This window comes from Tenrec ecaudatus, chromosome 8 (genome assembly GCF_050624435.1).
Source record: "Tenrec ecaudatus isolate mTenEca1 chromosome 8, mTenEca1.hap1, whole genome shotgun sequence".
Taxonomy (NCBI): Eukaryota; Metazoa; Chordata; class Mammalia; order Afrosoricida; family Tenrecidae; genus Tenrec; species Tenrec ecaudatus.
In genome coordinates this window covers 94,783,125-94,800,127 of record NC_134537.1, presented here as the reverse complement: position 1 = coordinate 94,800,127, position 17,003 = coordinate 94,783,125, and the positions used below count along the sequence as shown (strand labels likewise).

The 17,003-nt window shown below is 43.5% G+C and overlaps 1 protein-coding gene and 1 pseudogene across 1 annotated transcript in view; both read left to right on the top strand.

The window, feature by feature from the left end:
- CSGALNACT1 (chondroitin sulfate N-acetylgalactosaminyltransferase 1) overlaps positions 1-17,003 on the top strand; it is a 217,006-nt gene that overhangs the window by 37,324 nt on the left and 162,679 nt on the right. The gene's annotated exons all lie outside the window — the stretch shown is intronic.
- Positions 7,361-8,031, top strand: LOC142454416 (BLOC-1-related complex subunit 5-like; annotated as a pseudogene).

Sequence of the window (17,003 nt, the reverse complement as noted above, 5' to 3'; positions counted from 1 at the left end):
GTTATCCACCCACAGGGAAAAGTGGTTTAATTGTCATTGGGTTATATCTGACATAGCGAAAACAAAAATCCTCACAACGAGACCAATAAGCAACATCCTTTGAAATGAAACCGACAGAATAATGAAATTGTCAAAAAGATTTAATTTTTCTTGAATCCACCATCGATAGCCAGGGAAGCAGCAGCCAAGAAATGAGATGAGGTGGTGCAGTGGGCACATCTTCTACAAAAGGCCTCTTTAACTGTGAAAAAGTGAAGATGCTCCCTTGAAGACTAATGTGTACAGATTTAAACTATGGTATTTGCAGTCATCTCCTGTACTTGTCAAAGCTGGACAACGAATGAGGAAGAATTGAGGCATTTGAACTGCAGTGTTGGGTTGAAGAAGATTGAATATACTGTGGACTCCCACGAAAGCAACCACATCTGTCTTGGAAGAAGTATAGCCAGAGCCTCCTTAGAAGAGAGGCAGAGGAGGCTTGTCTCACACACTTTGGACACGTATCAGGAGGGACCAGTTCCTATAGAAGGACACCAGGCTTAGAAGATGAGAAAGAGGCAGACCCTGGATGGAATTGATTGACTCAGTGGCTACAATCATGGGCTTGATTGAACATGTGGTCATCTGTGGTGATGGTGCAGGACTGAGCAGGGTTTTGTTCCGTAGCACCTAGGACTCAAGGAATCAGAACCAACTCAATGATTTCTAACAATAACAGTTGGGTAAATAGAATTACCTGGAGTGATGTATTTTATTAACTGAATTAAATGTTTTGTTTCTTTTTTTTAATTTAAATGTTTTGTTTCTTGTTAGTATTTTGTACACATAAAGTGTGCTTTTGCTGGTTGGACTACCCATTTTCTGTGAATGCCTATGTGGGCCTTTCTCATTGATGGGGCTCATTTCTTAGAAGGGACCTTCAACTCTTGTTGCTTTTATTTTCTGGGCTTCCTGTGTTTACCTGTTATGAAAATAGTTATCATTTTGGTCTTAGAACCAGTGATAAGCCTAAGGCACTCTTCCCTTTATCTTCTGTTGTACCCACGAAGAGTCACAAGAACCGGAACCAATAGATGACATGTACCTTAAAGTTCACATCCCTTTCATGGGCACAGTGCTTATGTGTTGGGCTGTAATTCACAAGGTCAGCAGTTTGAAAACACCAGATGCCTTTTGAGAGAAAGACAGGGATTTCTATGCCCAGAAAGAGTGACTTTCTTGGACACTCACAGGGGCAGATCTGCCCTGCCCTATAGGGTCAGTATGTACAGGCATCAACTCGAAGGCAGTATCACTTTTATCTGGAGAATGAAGTTTTTATCAGTTGATAAACATTCTCTCTTTCTCTTTTTTAAAGTGGTTTTAAGGGAAGAACTCTAAAAATAAAACGAAAACATGATTATTATTATTTTAAGAAGAAACATTTAAGATTTTTGTTGTTGCTAATGTTGTCCTGGTTGATGGCATATTTGGCTGTTTTCAATATGAGAAAGACACTTGGTGGTTGATGAGTGTATCTAGCTATTTAAAACATGGCATTACAATGTGACAAATGATGCGTGTACTCCTATTTATGTGGGAAGTTTGATAAATACCCAGAAAAATAATCTAATGGCATGCTTGTTGGTGAAAAGGAGGCCAGCATTTTTAACCTGGAAATATTGAAGAAAGTACAACTTATTTGCGGACTAACTCAAAACTCACTGCCACAGAGTCGATGACAATTCATAGCAACCCTGTATGACAGGGCAGAACGCCCATGGACTGATTTCTTCAGCGTTATCCTGACCTTATGGATCAAGAGTTGATGGTCTGCCCCACAGTCAGCCCGAGCCTGGTTTTAGCTGCTGATATTGAGCTTCTCCATGGCCTCTTCCCACAGATGTAGTCCATTAATTTCTGTGTGTTCCATCCGGAGAAGTCCACTATGAACAAGTCGTTGGTTTGGCAAAATTCCATCATGCTCTCTCTCCAGCTTAATTTCTATAACCAAGATCATATTTTCCAATTACGACGCCTTCCTCTTTGTTTCCAACTTTCGCATGTCAATCTCCCGTGAGTGTCAATGCATCCTGACTGCCGTTATTTCTCAAGGGAGTGGAAAGTCCTGTCTTTCTCCCTTGAAGCAGCTGGTGGTTCCCATGCAGTTGCTGACTTTGCAGTTAGCAGCCCAGTGAGTAACCACTGTGCCACCAGGCCCACAGCTAATGTACTGGCCTGCTGTGAGAAATCTGGACATACCCCATGCTAGCGTTTCAGGCAGCTCTTTCTTGTTACCATGGAGGCAAATATTTCCATTCTCATTTTCCCTGTAAGTCTGTGGGTAAAATTGCTGAACTTTTACCCATTCTATCTGGTTGATATGAGTCGGAGTTGCCACAATGGCAGTGAGTCTGGTTTGTTTTTTCAGAGAACTCGGAGCAGGAAGATTGATGTCAATACTTTTATCTGTGCCTTTCCATAGATCTTTTGTTTTTTTTCAAATACAGGTAATTTTCACTTAAAACCCAAACCAAACTCATTACCCCTGAGATGATTCTGACTCATAGCAATCTTACAGAACAGGGTAGAAATTCCCCTGTGAGTTGAGGAGCCTGTGACTCTTTGTGGGAGTAGAAAGCCCGGTCTTTCTCCTGTAGAATGAGCTGGTGGTTTTGAACTGCTGATCTTGTTGATCGCAGCCCAAAGTGTAACCACTACACCACCTTAAATAGAAAAAAGAAAAGTCCCATTCTGCTTTATTTATTAACCTCAAATATGTTGAACACCTTTTTATGCAAATACCATACGAGTCAGCAGGCAGCTGGCACTAACTCGTTCCCTGGCTCTGATCCCTGCTTCTTCTCAACTGGCTTTTGTACCAGCATCACAGATACCAGACTTAAGTCAGGAAAAATTCGTAAATGACCTCCTACTCTAGGCTTTTATGATTCTCTATGACTGAGGTGCACTTAACCCAAGCCATGATTTAACCATTGTCTCATATGCTTGCAAAAGCTGAGAAACGGGAGGGAGGAGGAGAGAAAGAAGAAGAACTGATACATTTGAATGGCCGTGTTGGTGAAGAATATTGATTACAACGTGACTGCCGGAGGAACAAACAAATCAGTCTCAGGAAATATAACCGAAATGCTCCTTAGAAGCAAAAAAAAAAAAAAAAAGGCCATGCTTGGACCTGCTTTAGGAAAGACTAATTGCAAGAAAAGAGCACCCTGTTTGGTAAAGTAGAGGAGCAGGGGAAATGAGGGTCAATCTCAAGGTGCTCAAAAGTATGAAAAATGATAGAGATGTGGCAGGCCTCGCACGGCTGCGAGTTGCTAAGAGTAGGAACCGCCTGACTACAATTCCCAACAACTGATGTGTTAGTCTGGGCACTTTAGAGAAACAGATCCACAGAAACTCATGAATGAGACAGTTTTATGTAAAGGTTAAGTGCGCATCAAGAAAACATCCCCACCCCGTGCTGCCCAAGCCGACAAGTCCAACATTAACCCAGTAACCCATATGTCCAACACCAATCCACAAAGTCCTCCTCCATCTCACAAAACACACTTTATGACGCCGACTGCAGGAGGAAAGTGGAATCAGTGAACGTGTAAGCATCTCTGTGCTGGCAGGAGTCTCCATACGGCTGCTGCAGCACCCAGGGCTGCATTGGGGTAGATCCATGTGGCTTCTCCTTGGGGATGTCTTGCAGGAAGTGAGTCTTGCCAACTGAAGCAGGGAACTGGCTAAGGCAGCTGCACCCTGGTCCAACCATCAGAAAGCAAGAGACCCGAGGACTAGAAAGGGGAGGCTCACTGAGCCATTTATCCCGCTGCCCTTCAATTAACCCCACCTGTGTTTATTGGCCAGGTTGGCACAATAAATGACTACCTAATGACTGCTTTCTACTAGATAGAGGGTGTTATGGATTAGATTATGCATTCCCAAGATACGTGTTGAATATCCTCAACTCTCTGCCGGTTGTTATAACTCCATTTGGAAAGTGGTTGTCTTTAGTTATATTGATGAGACAGGATTCATGGCAAGTTGTGTTTTCACTCACTCCCTTTTGAGGTGTGAAAGAGACTAAATAGGTTAAGAGAGGGGGGTAGGGGAGGAGAGGAGAGATGTGCTGAGACAATGGTTCCCAACCTTCTTAATGCCGTGACGTGACCTTTTAATACAGTTCCTCATGTTGTGGTGACCCCTGTATGTGGACGTATCTCCATGTGGGTGGACCTACCTGGAGACGGATAGAGGAGCAGTGTCTCGGTTCCTAAGACCATCGGAATTATGGTTTTAGGTGACCCCTGTGAAAGGGTTGTTTGACACCCCCAAAGGGGTCGCAACCCCCAGGTTGAGAACTGCTAGGCTGACCAAGACACATGCATTAGCCAAGAAGCCAGGATGCAGGAGATAAGAGACAAAGGCCTTCCTTTAGAAGCAGCAGCAGGAGAACGTATTCCCTGAGAACTAGGGCTGTGTGTTTGGGCTTGTGCCCCCTAAACTGGGAGGAAATAGATTGCCGTGTTAAGTGTACCCACTTGTGGCATTTTCTGTTAGGGCAATGCTAGGTAACGACGACAGAGGGTGTAGCTGATGCGTGTCTCGTGCATGTCAGATGCAGAGCTTCAAGAGCCACTGGCATCTCTGAACATGTCTTATTAAATTAGGAAATGCCTCCTGGATGCTTTGAATTACAACCTCAGCCCCATGGGGCTCCTGCAGCCATGGAACTGGAGGGGCTACTTTTTCCTGTGCCGGCCTCATGATCTCTTCCTCTTTGTTTATGTAGGGGTTCTAGTGAGGCCTCCTAGTAGATGTTACTCAGGAGGAAGCGTTGCCATAGGCTGACTTATCTCAGGTGGCTGTAAGAAGTTGGTGGAAAAATTCCAATTTCATTTTATTTCTATTTTTCCACCAGCTATTTGAAGCTCACTTATATATCCGTGTAGGGGGTAATAACATGACTATTCATCATTTGATTGAAGTAAATGGATCCTTCAGGCATTCAAATTATAGCCAGCAGCTAATGTTTGTTTAAAGAAAATTGGTTTTCCCATAATCAAAATGGTTAAAACAAACATTAAGAATTGGAAATCATTTTTTCTTTATCATTTATCTTTTTGGATGAGTTAGAAAATAGAGCAAAGTGCATGAATCTTGCATATATAGTCAACACACAGATCAAAGCACTTTCAGCACCCAAAAGAGACACCCTCTGGCCTACCTAAGGAGACCTCATGGTGCTGCCGGCTAAGCGTGCTAACTGGAAGGTCCATGGTTGGAACCAACTAGCCACTCTCTGGGAGGAAATGAGGCTCTCCACTCCTGTAAAGACAACCTCAGAAGCCCTCAGTACTCCTCCATCCGATAGGTCACGATGCGTCAGAACCAAATGGACGGCCATGCGTAGCTCTCTTCACAAAAGGACAGCTCGTATTCTGCCAAATGCCATCTTAGATAAGATTGTTTACTCTGGCACTTCATCTAAATGGCATAAGTCACCTCCGTGGCTTAACTTTCGGCCAAACAGAAGCTGGAAGAAGTGTAAGTGAACAATAACACTGTGGGTACTTGATCAGCCATATGAGAGCCATATGCTCAGACGGCTACAAAACCAGACAGCCTTTGCTCAGGGAGAGCCCGAAGGCAGGGAAGGACAGGGAAGAATTTGTGCGGTGCCATCCAGTCAGTTCCGACTCCTGGCAATCCTACGCATCACAGAATGAAACTGTTTCTGAGCCATCCTCCGATTGTTCCTGTGCTTGAACCCTTTCTTGCAGTCCCCGTGTCCATCCCCCTCTACCAAACATGATGTCCTTCTCCAAGGACTGGTCTCTCCTGACAACAGGTCCAAAGTATGCAAGATGAAGTCTTGTCCTTGCTGCTCAGGAGCATTCTGGCTGTGCTTCATTCAACAGTGTTCCAGCAATATCCATGCGGTTTCCACTGGGCTAGTTCCTCCAAAGTGAGCAGCTTATTCCTCATCCAGTCTGCACTTAGTCTGCAAGCCCTGCCGAAACCTGCTCACTTTGGGTGAGCTTTCTGGTCTTTAAAATAACAGTGAACTACCTCCCAGCATGAAACAACACACAAGCCACTACAAGAAAACTTAGAGACAGTGGTGGACAGGGAAGATGGATGAATGGAGCAGGAGACATGGAAGAAGGGGGAAGAGAGTGGTTATATGAAGGTAATTTCAGCTGATGTCATCAAGCAAGTTAAATAAGAATGGTTGAATGGAAAACTAACTTGCTCTGTATGTTTTTGCCCAAATCACAATAGTTGGAAAGACAAATTTTCTTAATTTTGTGTTAGATGTTGGCGATGGTTATACAGTGTAATTAATGTAATTGGTATCACAGAATTGTACACGTGAACAATGATGAATTGGCAACTTATTATATATATACTATATATTATATGTAAACTTTTTATTATGAATTAGATGAGGGTTTACAAAGCAGATTGTCAGTTTTGCATTAAGCAAGGTATAAACCACCCCCTTGTCTTGCATCTCTCACTTTTTAATCCCTCTCCTATTGCTCGATGTTGCCTCCCCTTCACCGAGTCAGCCATCCTTTAACCTGTCACCTTCCTATACCCCTTCCCCTTCCACCCGGGTAACCAACAAAATTTATCTCTTTATAGGAAAACTTTTTCTTGAATTTTGTCTTTTGTAACAGTGATCTCACAGTGTTTGTCCTTTGAGGATGACTAATTTCAACCAGCATGCCATCTTCCAAGCATGTCATGACATGCTTCAGCGGTACTCTTTAATGCTGCATGATCCTCCATTATGTGGACACACCAAAGTTTAGCTATTTTCCCACCGGTGGGCATTTAGGTTGTTTTCATCTTTTGTTGTTGTTGTTGCTATTGTGAATAATGCTTTTCTGGATAGGGGGGCCATCTAAGTTTCACAGCTCTTACTTCCCTAGGATATTTACCAGATAAACAATTTCTGGGCCATATGGTATTTTTATTCATCATTTGGGGGGAAGCACCATACTGTTTCCCCCAGTGGTTGCCCCATTTGACAGTTGCACCAGCTGTGTAGGAAGGTTTCAGTCCCATTGCATGTACTACCAGCAGCATTGTTTCTGTTTTCTGGGGTTTATTTTGGTTAATGTGGCTATCAATACCGGTGTGAGGTGGTATCTCATGGTTATTTTGATGTGCATCTATCCAATGGAGCATGATCTCGACCATTTCTTTATATAGTTATTGACTACCTGAATGTCTTCTTTGGTGAATTGTCCATTCATGTACTCTGCTCATATTTAAAATAGCTTCTTCACCTTTTTCTCATTGAGGTGTTGAAGATTTATATAGATTTTAAAGATTATTCCCGGCCTAGCTGCGTCCCGGAAGGAGCGAACCTGCTAAGCGGAGCGATGACTCCTTCTCCAGTGAAGCACAGAGCCAAAATGGATGATATTGTGGTGGTAGCTCCAGGCTCCCAGGCCTCACGGAATGTCAGCAACGACCCCGATGTCATCAAGTTACAAGAGATTCCAACCTTCCAGCCACTTTTGAAAGTTTAAACATAACTGCTAGGCAAAGAAGAGAGAGCCTTACCTGACTCAGCAAAGCAGCAAGCATCAGCTGACTGGTCATGGTAGCTTGAGGAGATGAAGCTGTCCCACCAGGGGCTGTTGAGTGGCCAGACTTCCCCAACAAATGCCAAGCTGGAGAAACTGGACTCTCAGCAGGTGTTGCAGCTCTGCCTCCGCTATCAGGATCACCTGCATCAGTGTGCGGAGGCCGTTGCTTTTGATCAGAATGCTTTGGTTAAACGAATCAAAGAGATGGATCTGTCCGTAGACACCCTCTTTAGCTTCATGCAGGAGCACCAGAAAAGGTACGCCAAAGTATGCAGAGCAGATCCAGAAAGTCAACGAGATGTCCGCCATCCTCCGCCGCATACAGATGGGCATCGACCAGACGGTGCCCCTGATGGAGAGACTCAACAGCATGCTGCCCGTGAATGAGCGGCTCGAGCCCTTCAGCACGAAGCCCGATCAGGAGCTCAAACTGTAGAGGGCCGCTACCTCCCTGCCAGGCCCCTGCTCCCCGGGATAGAGCCTGGCTTCATCGCCAGTGCCCTGGGCCATTGGGAAACTGAGTCCTGTGGTCTGACCAGGCCTGGAGGCTTTGGTGAGCCCTGAAGTGAACAACGTGAAGCCGTCTGGGCCTGAAACTCACTTGTCTCTAATTGTTCTAGGATACGGTTTTCTTCTGTCAGCTGAACCACAGGTTCTCAGTGATAGCTGAAGTCAGAACATTACAATTATTAGGGATTCTTTACAGAACTCGGCATTGGGAACTATTTTTATTTTGCGTCGGTTGTTGTTTTGTTGTTTTTAATTGAGAGTGAATAATCTGGTCTAGTTGAGTGAAAAGATGGAGTGACAGGGAGATTTGAAAAATCTGTACATGATGCCTTTATGAAATTGTACTGAGTAGGCTTTCCAGGCCAAGGGTTAGAAACATAAAGAACTCATTTAATCTGGGGAAAAAAAAAAAAGATTATTCCCTTGTCTGCCATATCATTGCCAAAAAGTTTTTCCCACTTAGTGGGTTCTCTTTTTACTAAATGATGTTATATCATTAAATTAAATGTCTAGTTTTTAGGAGGTTCCAGTCATCTAGTTTGTCTAATGCTGTGTGTGTTTCATCATACTTGATAGAATGTTTATGCCGTGTATTAGGGATCCAGGTGGTTTGGACGGCTAATCAGAAGGCCAGTGTATCAGTCTGGGTAGACTAGAGAAACAAATTCATGGACACTCATATGTATATAAGAAAGAGCTTTATATATGAGAGCAATTGTATATTCAGAACCATTCCACCCCAGTCCAGATCAAGTCCATGAGTCCAATATTAGCCAAGATATCTGATACCAATCTATAAATTCCTCTTCAGACTCCTGCAACACATGCAATGAAACCAAATGCAGGAAGCTCACAGGCCAGTGGGTGGAAAATCTTGTGGACCAGTGGCAGTGGAAGCATCTCAGTGCTGGCAGGGGTCTCCATGTGGCTCCTTCAGCTCCAGAGCTCTAGCATAACTCCATGTGTCTTCTCAACAGGAATGTCTCCCAGGGAGTGAGTGCGTGTTCTGCCTCCAGTGAGCTATTCATTTCCTTCACACCTCCCAATGAGGTCATCAAGCTATGACCTGATTGACAGCTAAACTCCGTCCCTTCACTCTTAAGTCTGAAATTGACAACAGATTATGTAACTACCACAGTCAGCACTTTGAAACCACCTGCCCCTCTGTGGGGAAAAGATGAGGTTGGTTTTCTACTCCCATAAAAAGTTTAGAGTCTTGGAAATCCACATGGGCAGTTCTAACCGGCCCTATGAGGTTATTTTGAGTCAGAATTGACTTGATGGTATTTAGTATTTATTAGGGCCTCTGAGTTATGGAGACAGGCACTTTGGACATTTTTGAACATGTACTTGGACATGTCGGGAGAGACCTGGAGAAGGACATCATGCTTAGCAAAGTAGAGAGACTTTGAAAAAGAGGAAGACCCTCTTTCTGCAAGATGGATTCACACAGTTACCACAACAAAAGGCTCTAACACATTCTGAGATGGCACAGGACCAGGTTTTACGTTGGATCTGACTTGATGGCATCTAACAACCACAAAACTCACTGCCTTCGAGTGAACGCTGGCTCATAGAGAGCTCCTGTGGTTTCTGAGACTGTAGCTGTTTATGGGACTAACAAAACCCAGTGTTTCTTCCTCTGAGATGATGGTGATTTTGAACTGCCAACCATTCAGATCGTAGCGCAGTGGATAACCACTACACCAACAGGGCTCCTAACAACAACAGAGGCATTCCCTGTTTTTCCATTGATGATCTTTATAGTTCTAAGTTTTATAATTAGGGCCGTGTATCTTGAACTTATTTTTGAATATGGACCAAGGGATGGGTCCTATTTTGTTCTTCGGCAAATGCCAACAAGCACCATTTGTTGAAGAAATAATCTCTTTCCCAAGTAAAATGTTTCAGCCCATTGTCAAAAACCAGCTGTCTATACGGCATAGATTAACTTCTGCTCCGTTGATCTGTGCATCTGTTGTTGTCACAGTATGAGGCAATTTTGACTCCTGTGGTTGTGTTTTGAGATCAGGATGTGATCGGCTGAGATAGGTATATGCTCATGCACAACAATTAAAAAACCCAGCCAAGCAGGAAGAATGTTTTCTAAGAGAAAAAATAGTATGAGTGTCACTATAAGGTATATTGTGCTTGTCTAGGCGATGCCCATGGTTTCCCCCTGACTTCTAATCAGCAGGTTGGTGAAGCAGTCTCCCAGCATCTCTAAGGGAGAACGATTTGGTGATCTGCTTCAGTAAGGATTATACCCCAGAAAGCCTTACAGAACTTATTTCTGCTCCGTGCCACGTCTAATCTGCATGAGTTGACATGGACTTGACAGCCGCGAGTGCTTGTTTGACTTTTTTGCTTGGTTCTGCTGCTGCCCACAGCAGTCATTTTGGATGTTGCTCTCTACTTGTTGTCCTGTCTATTATGCATTCTGCTGTTGGTGGATAATTCGTCTTCCCAGTTTGGTGCTATTACCAATAAGGCTTTCTGAGTATTTTTCCCCTTGAACACATTTTTCCCCTTCTTCTTCTAGGAGATATATCTGTTATTGAATTACTAATGCAGAGTAGGTCTTTGGAAACTGGTATGAGATTGTCTCCCTGTAGACCCCACTAGCAATGTATGTAAATTCCAGTTCTACATCCTTGTCAACACTTGATATTGCCAATAACCAACTTTGAATATTAGGAGAAATGGGAGCTCTAATTTTAAGCGGTCTGGTTTTATGCCCCCAGGGTTCAGTTACTTGTGTTAAATGAATTTTCCATTCACTCGAGTGACCTTGGTGAGCAGCGGTGTTCCGGGTGCTTTATATTGCCGCGGGGTCTGTGTGGGAATAACGCACAGCTTCTGGTTTGGTGGGTTGACCGTGTGTCACTAGGCTACTATTGAGACTAACAGCCCGTCCAGAGTGAAAGTCACGGTCTGATTAAATGCCACAAGCAGTAGTAGTCTTCCAAAAGTATCCTGGCAGCAGGACTGTGTCTTCAGCTAAATTGTGAAATGTATTATGTGTGTCTCTAGCACCTTCTCACTTCTCTTTTAACACAGTAACTTAAAAAAATACTTTATTGGGGGCTGTACAACTCTTATCACAATCTGTACATACATCCATTGTGTCAGGCACATTTGTACATTTGCTGCCATCATCATTTTCAGAACATGTTCTTTCTATGTGAGCCCTGGGCATCAGCTCCTCATTTTCCCTCTCCTTTCCCCACCTCCCTCATGAACCCTTGATAATTTGTAAATTATTATTTTGTCATGTCTTACACTGACTGATGTTGCTCTTCACCCACTTTTCTGTTGTCTGTCCCCCAGGGAGGGGGTTATATGTAGGTCATTGTGATTGGTTCACCTTTTCTTCCCCTTTCACTTACCTTCCTGGTATCACTACTTTTATTATTGGTCCTGAGGGGTTTATCTGTCCTGCATTCTCTTTGTTTCCAGCTTTTGTGTGTACTTGTGTACATCCTCTCATCTAGCTGAATTTGTAAGGTATAATTGGGGTCATGATAGTGGGGGATGAGAGGAGGAAGCATTAGAGAACTAGAGGAAAGTTGTATGTTTCATCGTTGCTACACTGCACCCTGACTGGCTCATCTCCTGCCCATGACCCTTCTGTAAGAGATGTCCAGTTGCCAGCACATGGGCTTTGGGTCTCCACTCCGTACTCCCTCTCATTCACAATGATATGATTTTTGTTTTTTGATGCTTGATACCTGATCCTATTCACACCTCATGGTCACATAGGCTGGTGTGCTTCTTCCATGTTAACACAATGACTTTGTACCTTCCAGGATACCCATCCCACCCGACACCCCGTGCCAACGCATCTGGCTAATGGTTGCACTGTGTACTTAGTATCCATCTACCTAAAGACACTTTGCCTTTCTCCTCTACATGACCAGAATTGGTTCCTTAGACTCTTGCTTATGAGTCAGGTAAAATTAGTTTTTGTGTTAAAATTGGATAGTGGCCCTTTATGTTATCCCCCTCTAGCAAGTATTTGCACCTTACTAGCAGTTTCTGAGAGACATATCTTCTTATCTATGAGAAATTAGTCACTGATGGTTGGATTTTTGATGTTTTCAGGCTGATGGAAAAGAGTTTTACAAAGAAGTCTGTATAAACAGCACCCAAAACACAGATGTCTATTCCACCTCGGTAGAGAGTTATTAACGGTCACTCTAACAGGGGACTAGCTAAAGAAAAAGGGAAAAAACATCAGCCCATTTGAAAGCAATTATGAATCATCACTAATATTTGAGGATGAGTAAAAGCTATTGTAAAATAACATTAAAAACTCTGTTAAAATATCAAAATGTGTACCTGTTGCTTCTCGACATATCCTCCAGCTGGGTCTCTCTGCTTCTGACTGTGGCTTGTTCATTGATTGCTCTAACCCTTCCCCAGAAGAGTTCTGGACTCATCAATTTGCACCACGCCGAAACAGCAGCTCTGGCATCCTGGGGGGCTCATGGAGTTTCTTTCCATGCTCTTTGAGTCTGGAAATAAGAAAGAAGTCGGGAGAGGTAAGATCCGGGCTGGGGAGGGATGGGGTAAGGTTTTTCAGGGACTTTCTTGTAAGGTAACCCTTGCTACCCTTAAAGAATGAGCGGGAGAATTGTGAGAAACCTTTCCTCCCTCTCAGCACAACCCTACTGTCCTTTTTCTCATGAATACAGTTTTCAAATTTCTGTACATTTCTTAAGTCCCGTGATCACCCTTTGTCCTTCAAGGAAATAAGATGACCTCTTTGAGGTTCCATACAACCGTGATCATAGCCTTCCTAGTTGACTCTTCTGCTTTGAATATAACTGACCCAGCAGATCCCCTCAGAAGCCAACGTTTTGATTGGAATGTTTCCTTTAGTTTTTGGTGACACATGTACAAGACTGAGATAAGAGTGTTCCTGAGAAAGCTTCTTGTTTACTGTCATCTATTGATTGCAGAGGTCTGCTTGAATATGCTTTGTTTGGAATAAACCAGTGCATGTATGAACTGGAATCCTAGTCTAATATATATATTTTTACTTATCCTGGTATATCTGTTGATTTGGGCCACTTGATTCTGAATTCATTGGCTGAGTAAAAACTCCCGATGTGCTGTAGTTTTATATAGAATCATAAAATGCCACATTACATATGGTCATCTACTAGAGTTCTTGGTATCTTCATCAACTAAGATATTTTCATTTCTCAGTTAATGGAGCACTTAGAATGGAAATGCAAATGTCTCTTCCATGTTTAGATGAAATATGGAATAATGGTAGTAATTTTGTAAATTTGATTTGAGATGATCATTCAAACTAACCCTTCAGTCATCAAACATTTTATATAACACATCACAATATTTCCAAGCTTTAGACCCCAAAGTTTGAATGAAAAGATATGATGATGATTATATCCAGTTTTTTTTTTCTTTTTCTGTTTTTGGAAGAATTAAATCTATGCATGCACCAGAGTTACTTTCAGAAAACTCAATCGATTTGTATCAAATTTCTATATAGGTTTTGAATATATTTGTAAAATTCATCTTAGAACTATATTTTTATGGGATACTAAATGGCATCTTGTTATTTTATTTTCTAACGCTTTGCTGGTGTATTGAAATGTGGTTGAGTTTTACATATTGATTTTTTAAAATCTAGCAACCCAATTACTAAAAAATTCTTTTATTGAGTTAACTTTGACTCATAGTGACTCTCGGGGACCAAGAACTGCCCTGTGGCATCCTGAGACCATACATTTTATAACAGAAAACCTCATCTCTTGCTTGGAGCAGTTGGTAGTTTTGAGTTGCTGATCTTACAGGTAGCAGGCCATTATATGATCACCGGGGGTCCTTTCAACCTTATTAAGACTCTTATATTAATGTTAAGGTATTACTTGTGCTCTCATTTGGATTTTTTACAAGTACCCTCACACTATGATGAAACACTGTCCATTTTCCCCCTTATTTTCTAGTTCTTAAAATTTTCAGTTTGTTTTCTTGCCTTCCAGGGCAGGCCTGGCCCTGAGAGCAGCGCTAAAGGGAAACGGTAGAAGTCATGATGGTAGACGCCCTTTACTTATTCCTAATCTCAAAGGCGGTTGACATTTCATCAATGAGCATGATGTCTGCTGTTCAGTTTCTGTGAAACCTCTTTATCAGATGAAGGATGCTGCATTGTTGTTTAGGCTTCTTAACACGAATGGGTGGTGTGTTTTATCTCACACACATTTTACTTGTTTCTTTCCCACCGTCTCTCGTAGAAAGATGGCATTACTGAACCACCCTTGTGGAAACAGGATCGTTTGGATTGTTTTTATATCCTGCAGTGGGTTCCAGGCTGCTCCTCTCACCTCCTTTCCTGGCTAATTAACACCAAAGGAGTTGATATTCGTAGTTGTCTAATGCCTTCTCTCTGATCTGGAAGAAATGTGACTTCAAGCAACGACTGGCCCATCATTATCCGAATATATTTTTTGTTTGATTTTGCTTTCCCTCTGTCAAGTCCAGGCTGATTTTTTTTCAGTTGACACATTCTGTACCCCTACTGTATATTTGCCATTCCCCCTAGAAGTGATCACGTGTTTGCATTACGCCAGTGAAAAGGTGCCGGCATCACTGCGGATGGAAACCAGAGTGCGCTGTGATGGAGATGTCATGGTCATCCTTCTGTAGGGCAGCATGGAGCTACGGAAAGTGTCTGAGCCCAAATCCAGATACTGGCAGTCTTCTTGGCTATCTCAATAGGCAAGGACCTCACCTTCATGCGTCTTTTTTGAATTCTCATCCCTAGAATGAAGGATTGGCACTATATGTCCTTCAAGGACCATTTTAGCTCTAGGAATTGATGGATCTTTGAGGGATGACTCTGTCATTCTCTTTTATATCATCTCTATAACCCCAAGGGAGTTGAGCACCTTAATCTTATATTTTCTGATAGAGGAGTCATGCTACGGAGACATCTCCCCACTGGCTTCAAATCATGGGAATGGAAAAGGATATTCCCAGTCTGACCTATAAAATAGAGATTGACTAACTTAAATGATATGCCTTTAAAATGTTAATGATAAAAAACTCTACTTGGAAAGAAGACTTTGGGGTGGTGGGGGTTAACTACACAACTTCTGTTCTCCACAATGTTCAGTACCATGTTCCATAGACTGCCTGGCGGATATTAATTAATTAGTGTATCTTAGTAACTTTGAGTTGCTGTAACAAATGACCACAGATGGGGCGACTTGAAACAACAGACATGCCTTCTCTCAAGCACTGGGACCAAAGGTCTGAAACGAAGATGTCAGCAGGACTGTGCTCTCTACCTAGGCTCTAGGAGAAAACCCTCTGATTTGCCTTTTCCACCTTCTCAGGACGGGCTCTCGAAGGAGGTGTTAGTAAAACTGCTTTTGGAAAGGAATGAGGATTGTGGGGGACTGGATGGGAGGTGCAGAAACACCCAGAGCAGTGGAAATCGATCTTCCCAAGGCTTCAAGTCAGGATTAGGAACCCTACAAAGGGAGTCAGCTGGAGCGTGGTAGGGGCGGGAGGCGCTTTTCAGGGACATGCGGTTGGAGAGGTAGTCGGACCTGTTCTGTAGTCCCCATGGTGCTCAGCCCAGATTTCACAGACCCAAACTCACTGCTATTGAGTCAAATTTCATTCATAATGATCCTTTAGGATAGGCTAGAATTGCCCTCGGGAGGTTGGAGACTGTAAATCTGTATGGGAGTAGAAAGCCTCATCTTTCTCTCTAGGAGTGGCTTGGGTTCGAGCTGCTACTCTGGGCTTAGCAGCTCAACTCAGAATCCACTACGCTGCCAGGGCATCTTTGAAGAGTCCTGGACCTCACCCTAGAGAAATTAAACTGGAGTCTCTGAGGGTGGGGCTAGCCATCCATTTTGTTGCTGTTGTTTATTTGTTTGCTTTGAGTTCCCAAGGGAATTCTAGTCTAACATGAAGGCAGCTTGGCAACTCTGGGTTTTAAAGAGGTAAGAATTTTGGTTTTATTTTAAAAACTCAATGGAATATCTTTGGAGTCCTTTAAATAAGAGAGTGATGCGGTCTGATATTGGGCTGTCTGCCTCATGTGTGTCAAAGGGATGGAGGGGCCGCCAGGAATTTGTTGTATTGGGATTGTTTAAAGGGTGGGAGAGGAAGAGGGGTCACCAGTGCTGATTCCTAGGTTTCTGGTCTGAGCAACTAGGTGGAGAGGCGTTCCCTTTGCACAGACAGGGAAGACTACGTGGGAAGCAGGCTTGGGGAGGACAATGAGGACAATACGCAGCTAAGTGAAATTAATGCTTTAATTGAAGTGGAAACAAAGTCTGTGGGAGCACAGAGCACCGCAGGCGTCAACCAGCGGGTAGAGGTTCCCTCGCGGAAGGAGGGTGACAGACCTCTAGGCTTCAGACATGGCTGAGGTGTGCAGTTGTGGGTGTTCACACTGCACGCGGCCGCTGGAGAGGAAGGCAGCGAGCTGCAGTCGAGTGGCGGGTGGGAAGGGCTGTGGCTGTGGAAGAGGCTGAATGGGGACCTTGGGGCTCGATGAGATTGTTGAGATCTTGGAGGTTATGCAAGAAGGTTTCGCTGTCTGTATGACAGCTTTATGACAGCCACCAGGAGTTAGGGAAGACTTCTGAGAATTACAGAGGTGTGAGCAGGCTAGTTCAGGAGACTGGCTCCAAGGGCGGCGGGTAAGATGAAAGGAATGGTGGCAAGTAGAGAGACCCCTGAGGAGGCTGATGTGGTAACGGCACAGCCGCTGCATGAAGACCTGCAGTAGAGTGGAGACAGATTTAAGGGAGATTGGCAATTAGGCTGGACTCCTGACTGATAGATGTGATGGGGCCCCTTGGAGATGGAGCAGCTAAGGCGGCTCCGAACTCGCTGCTCTCAAAT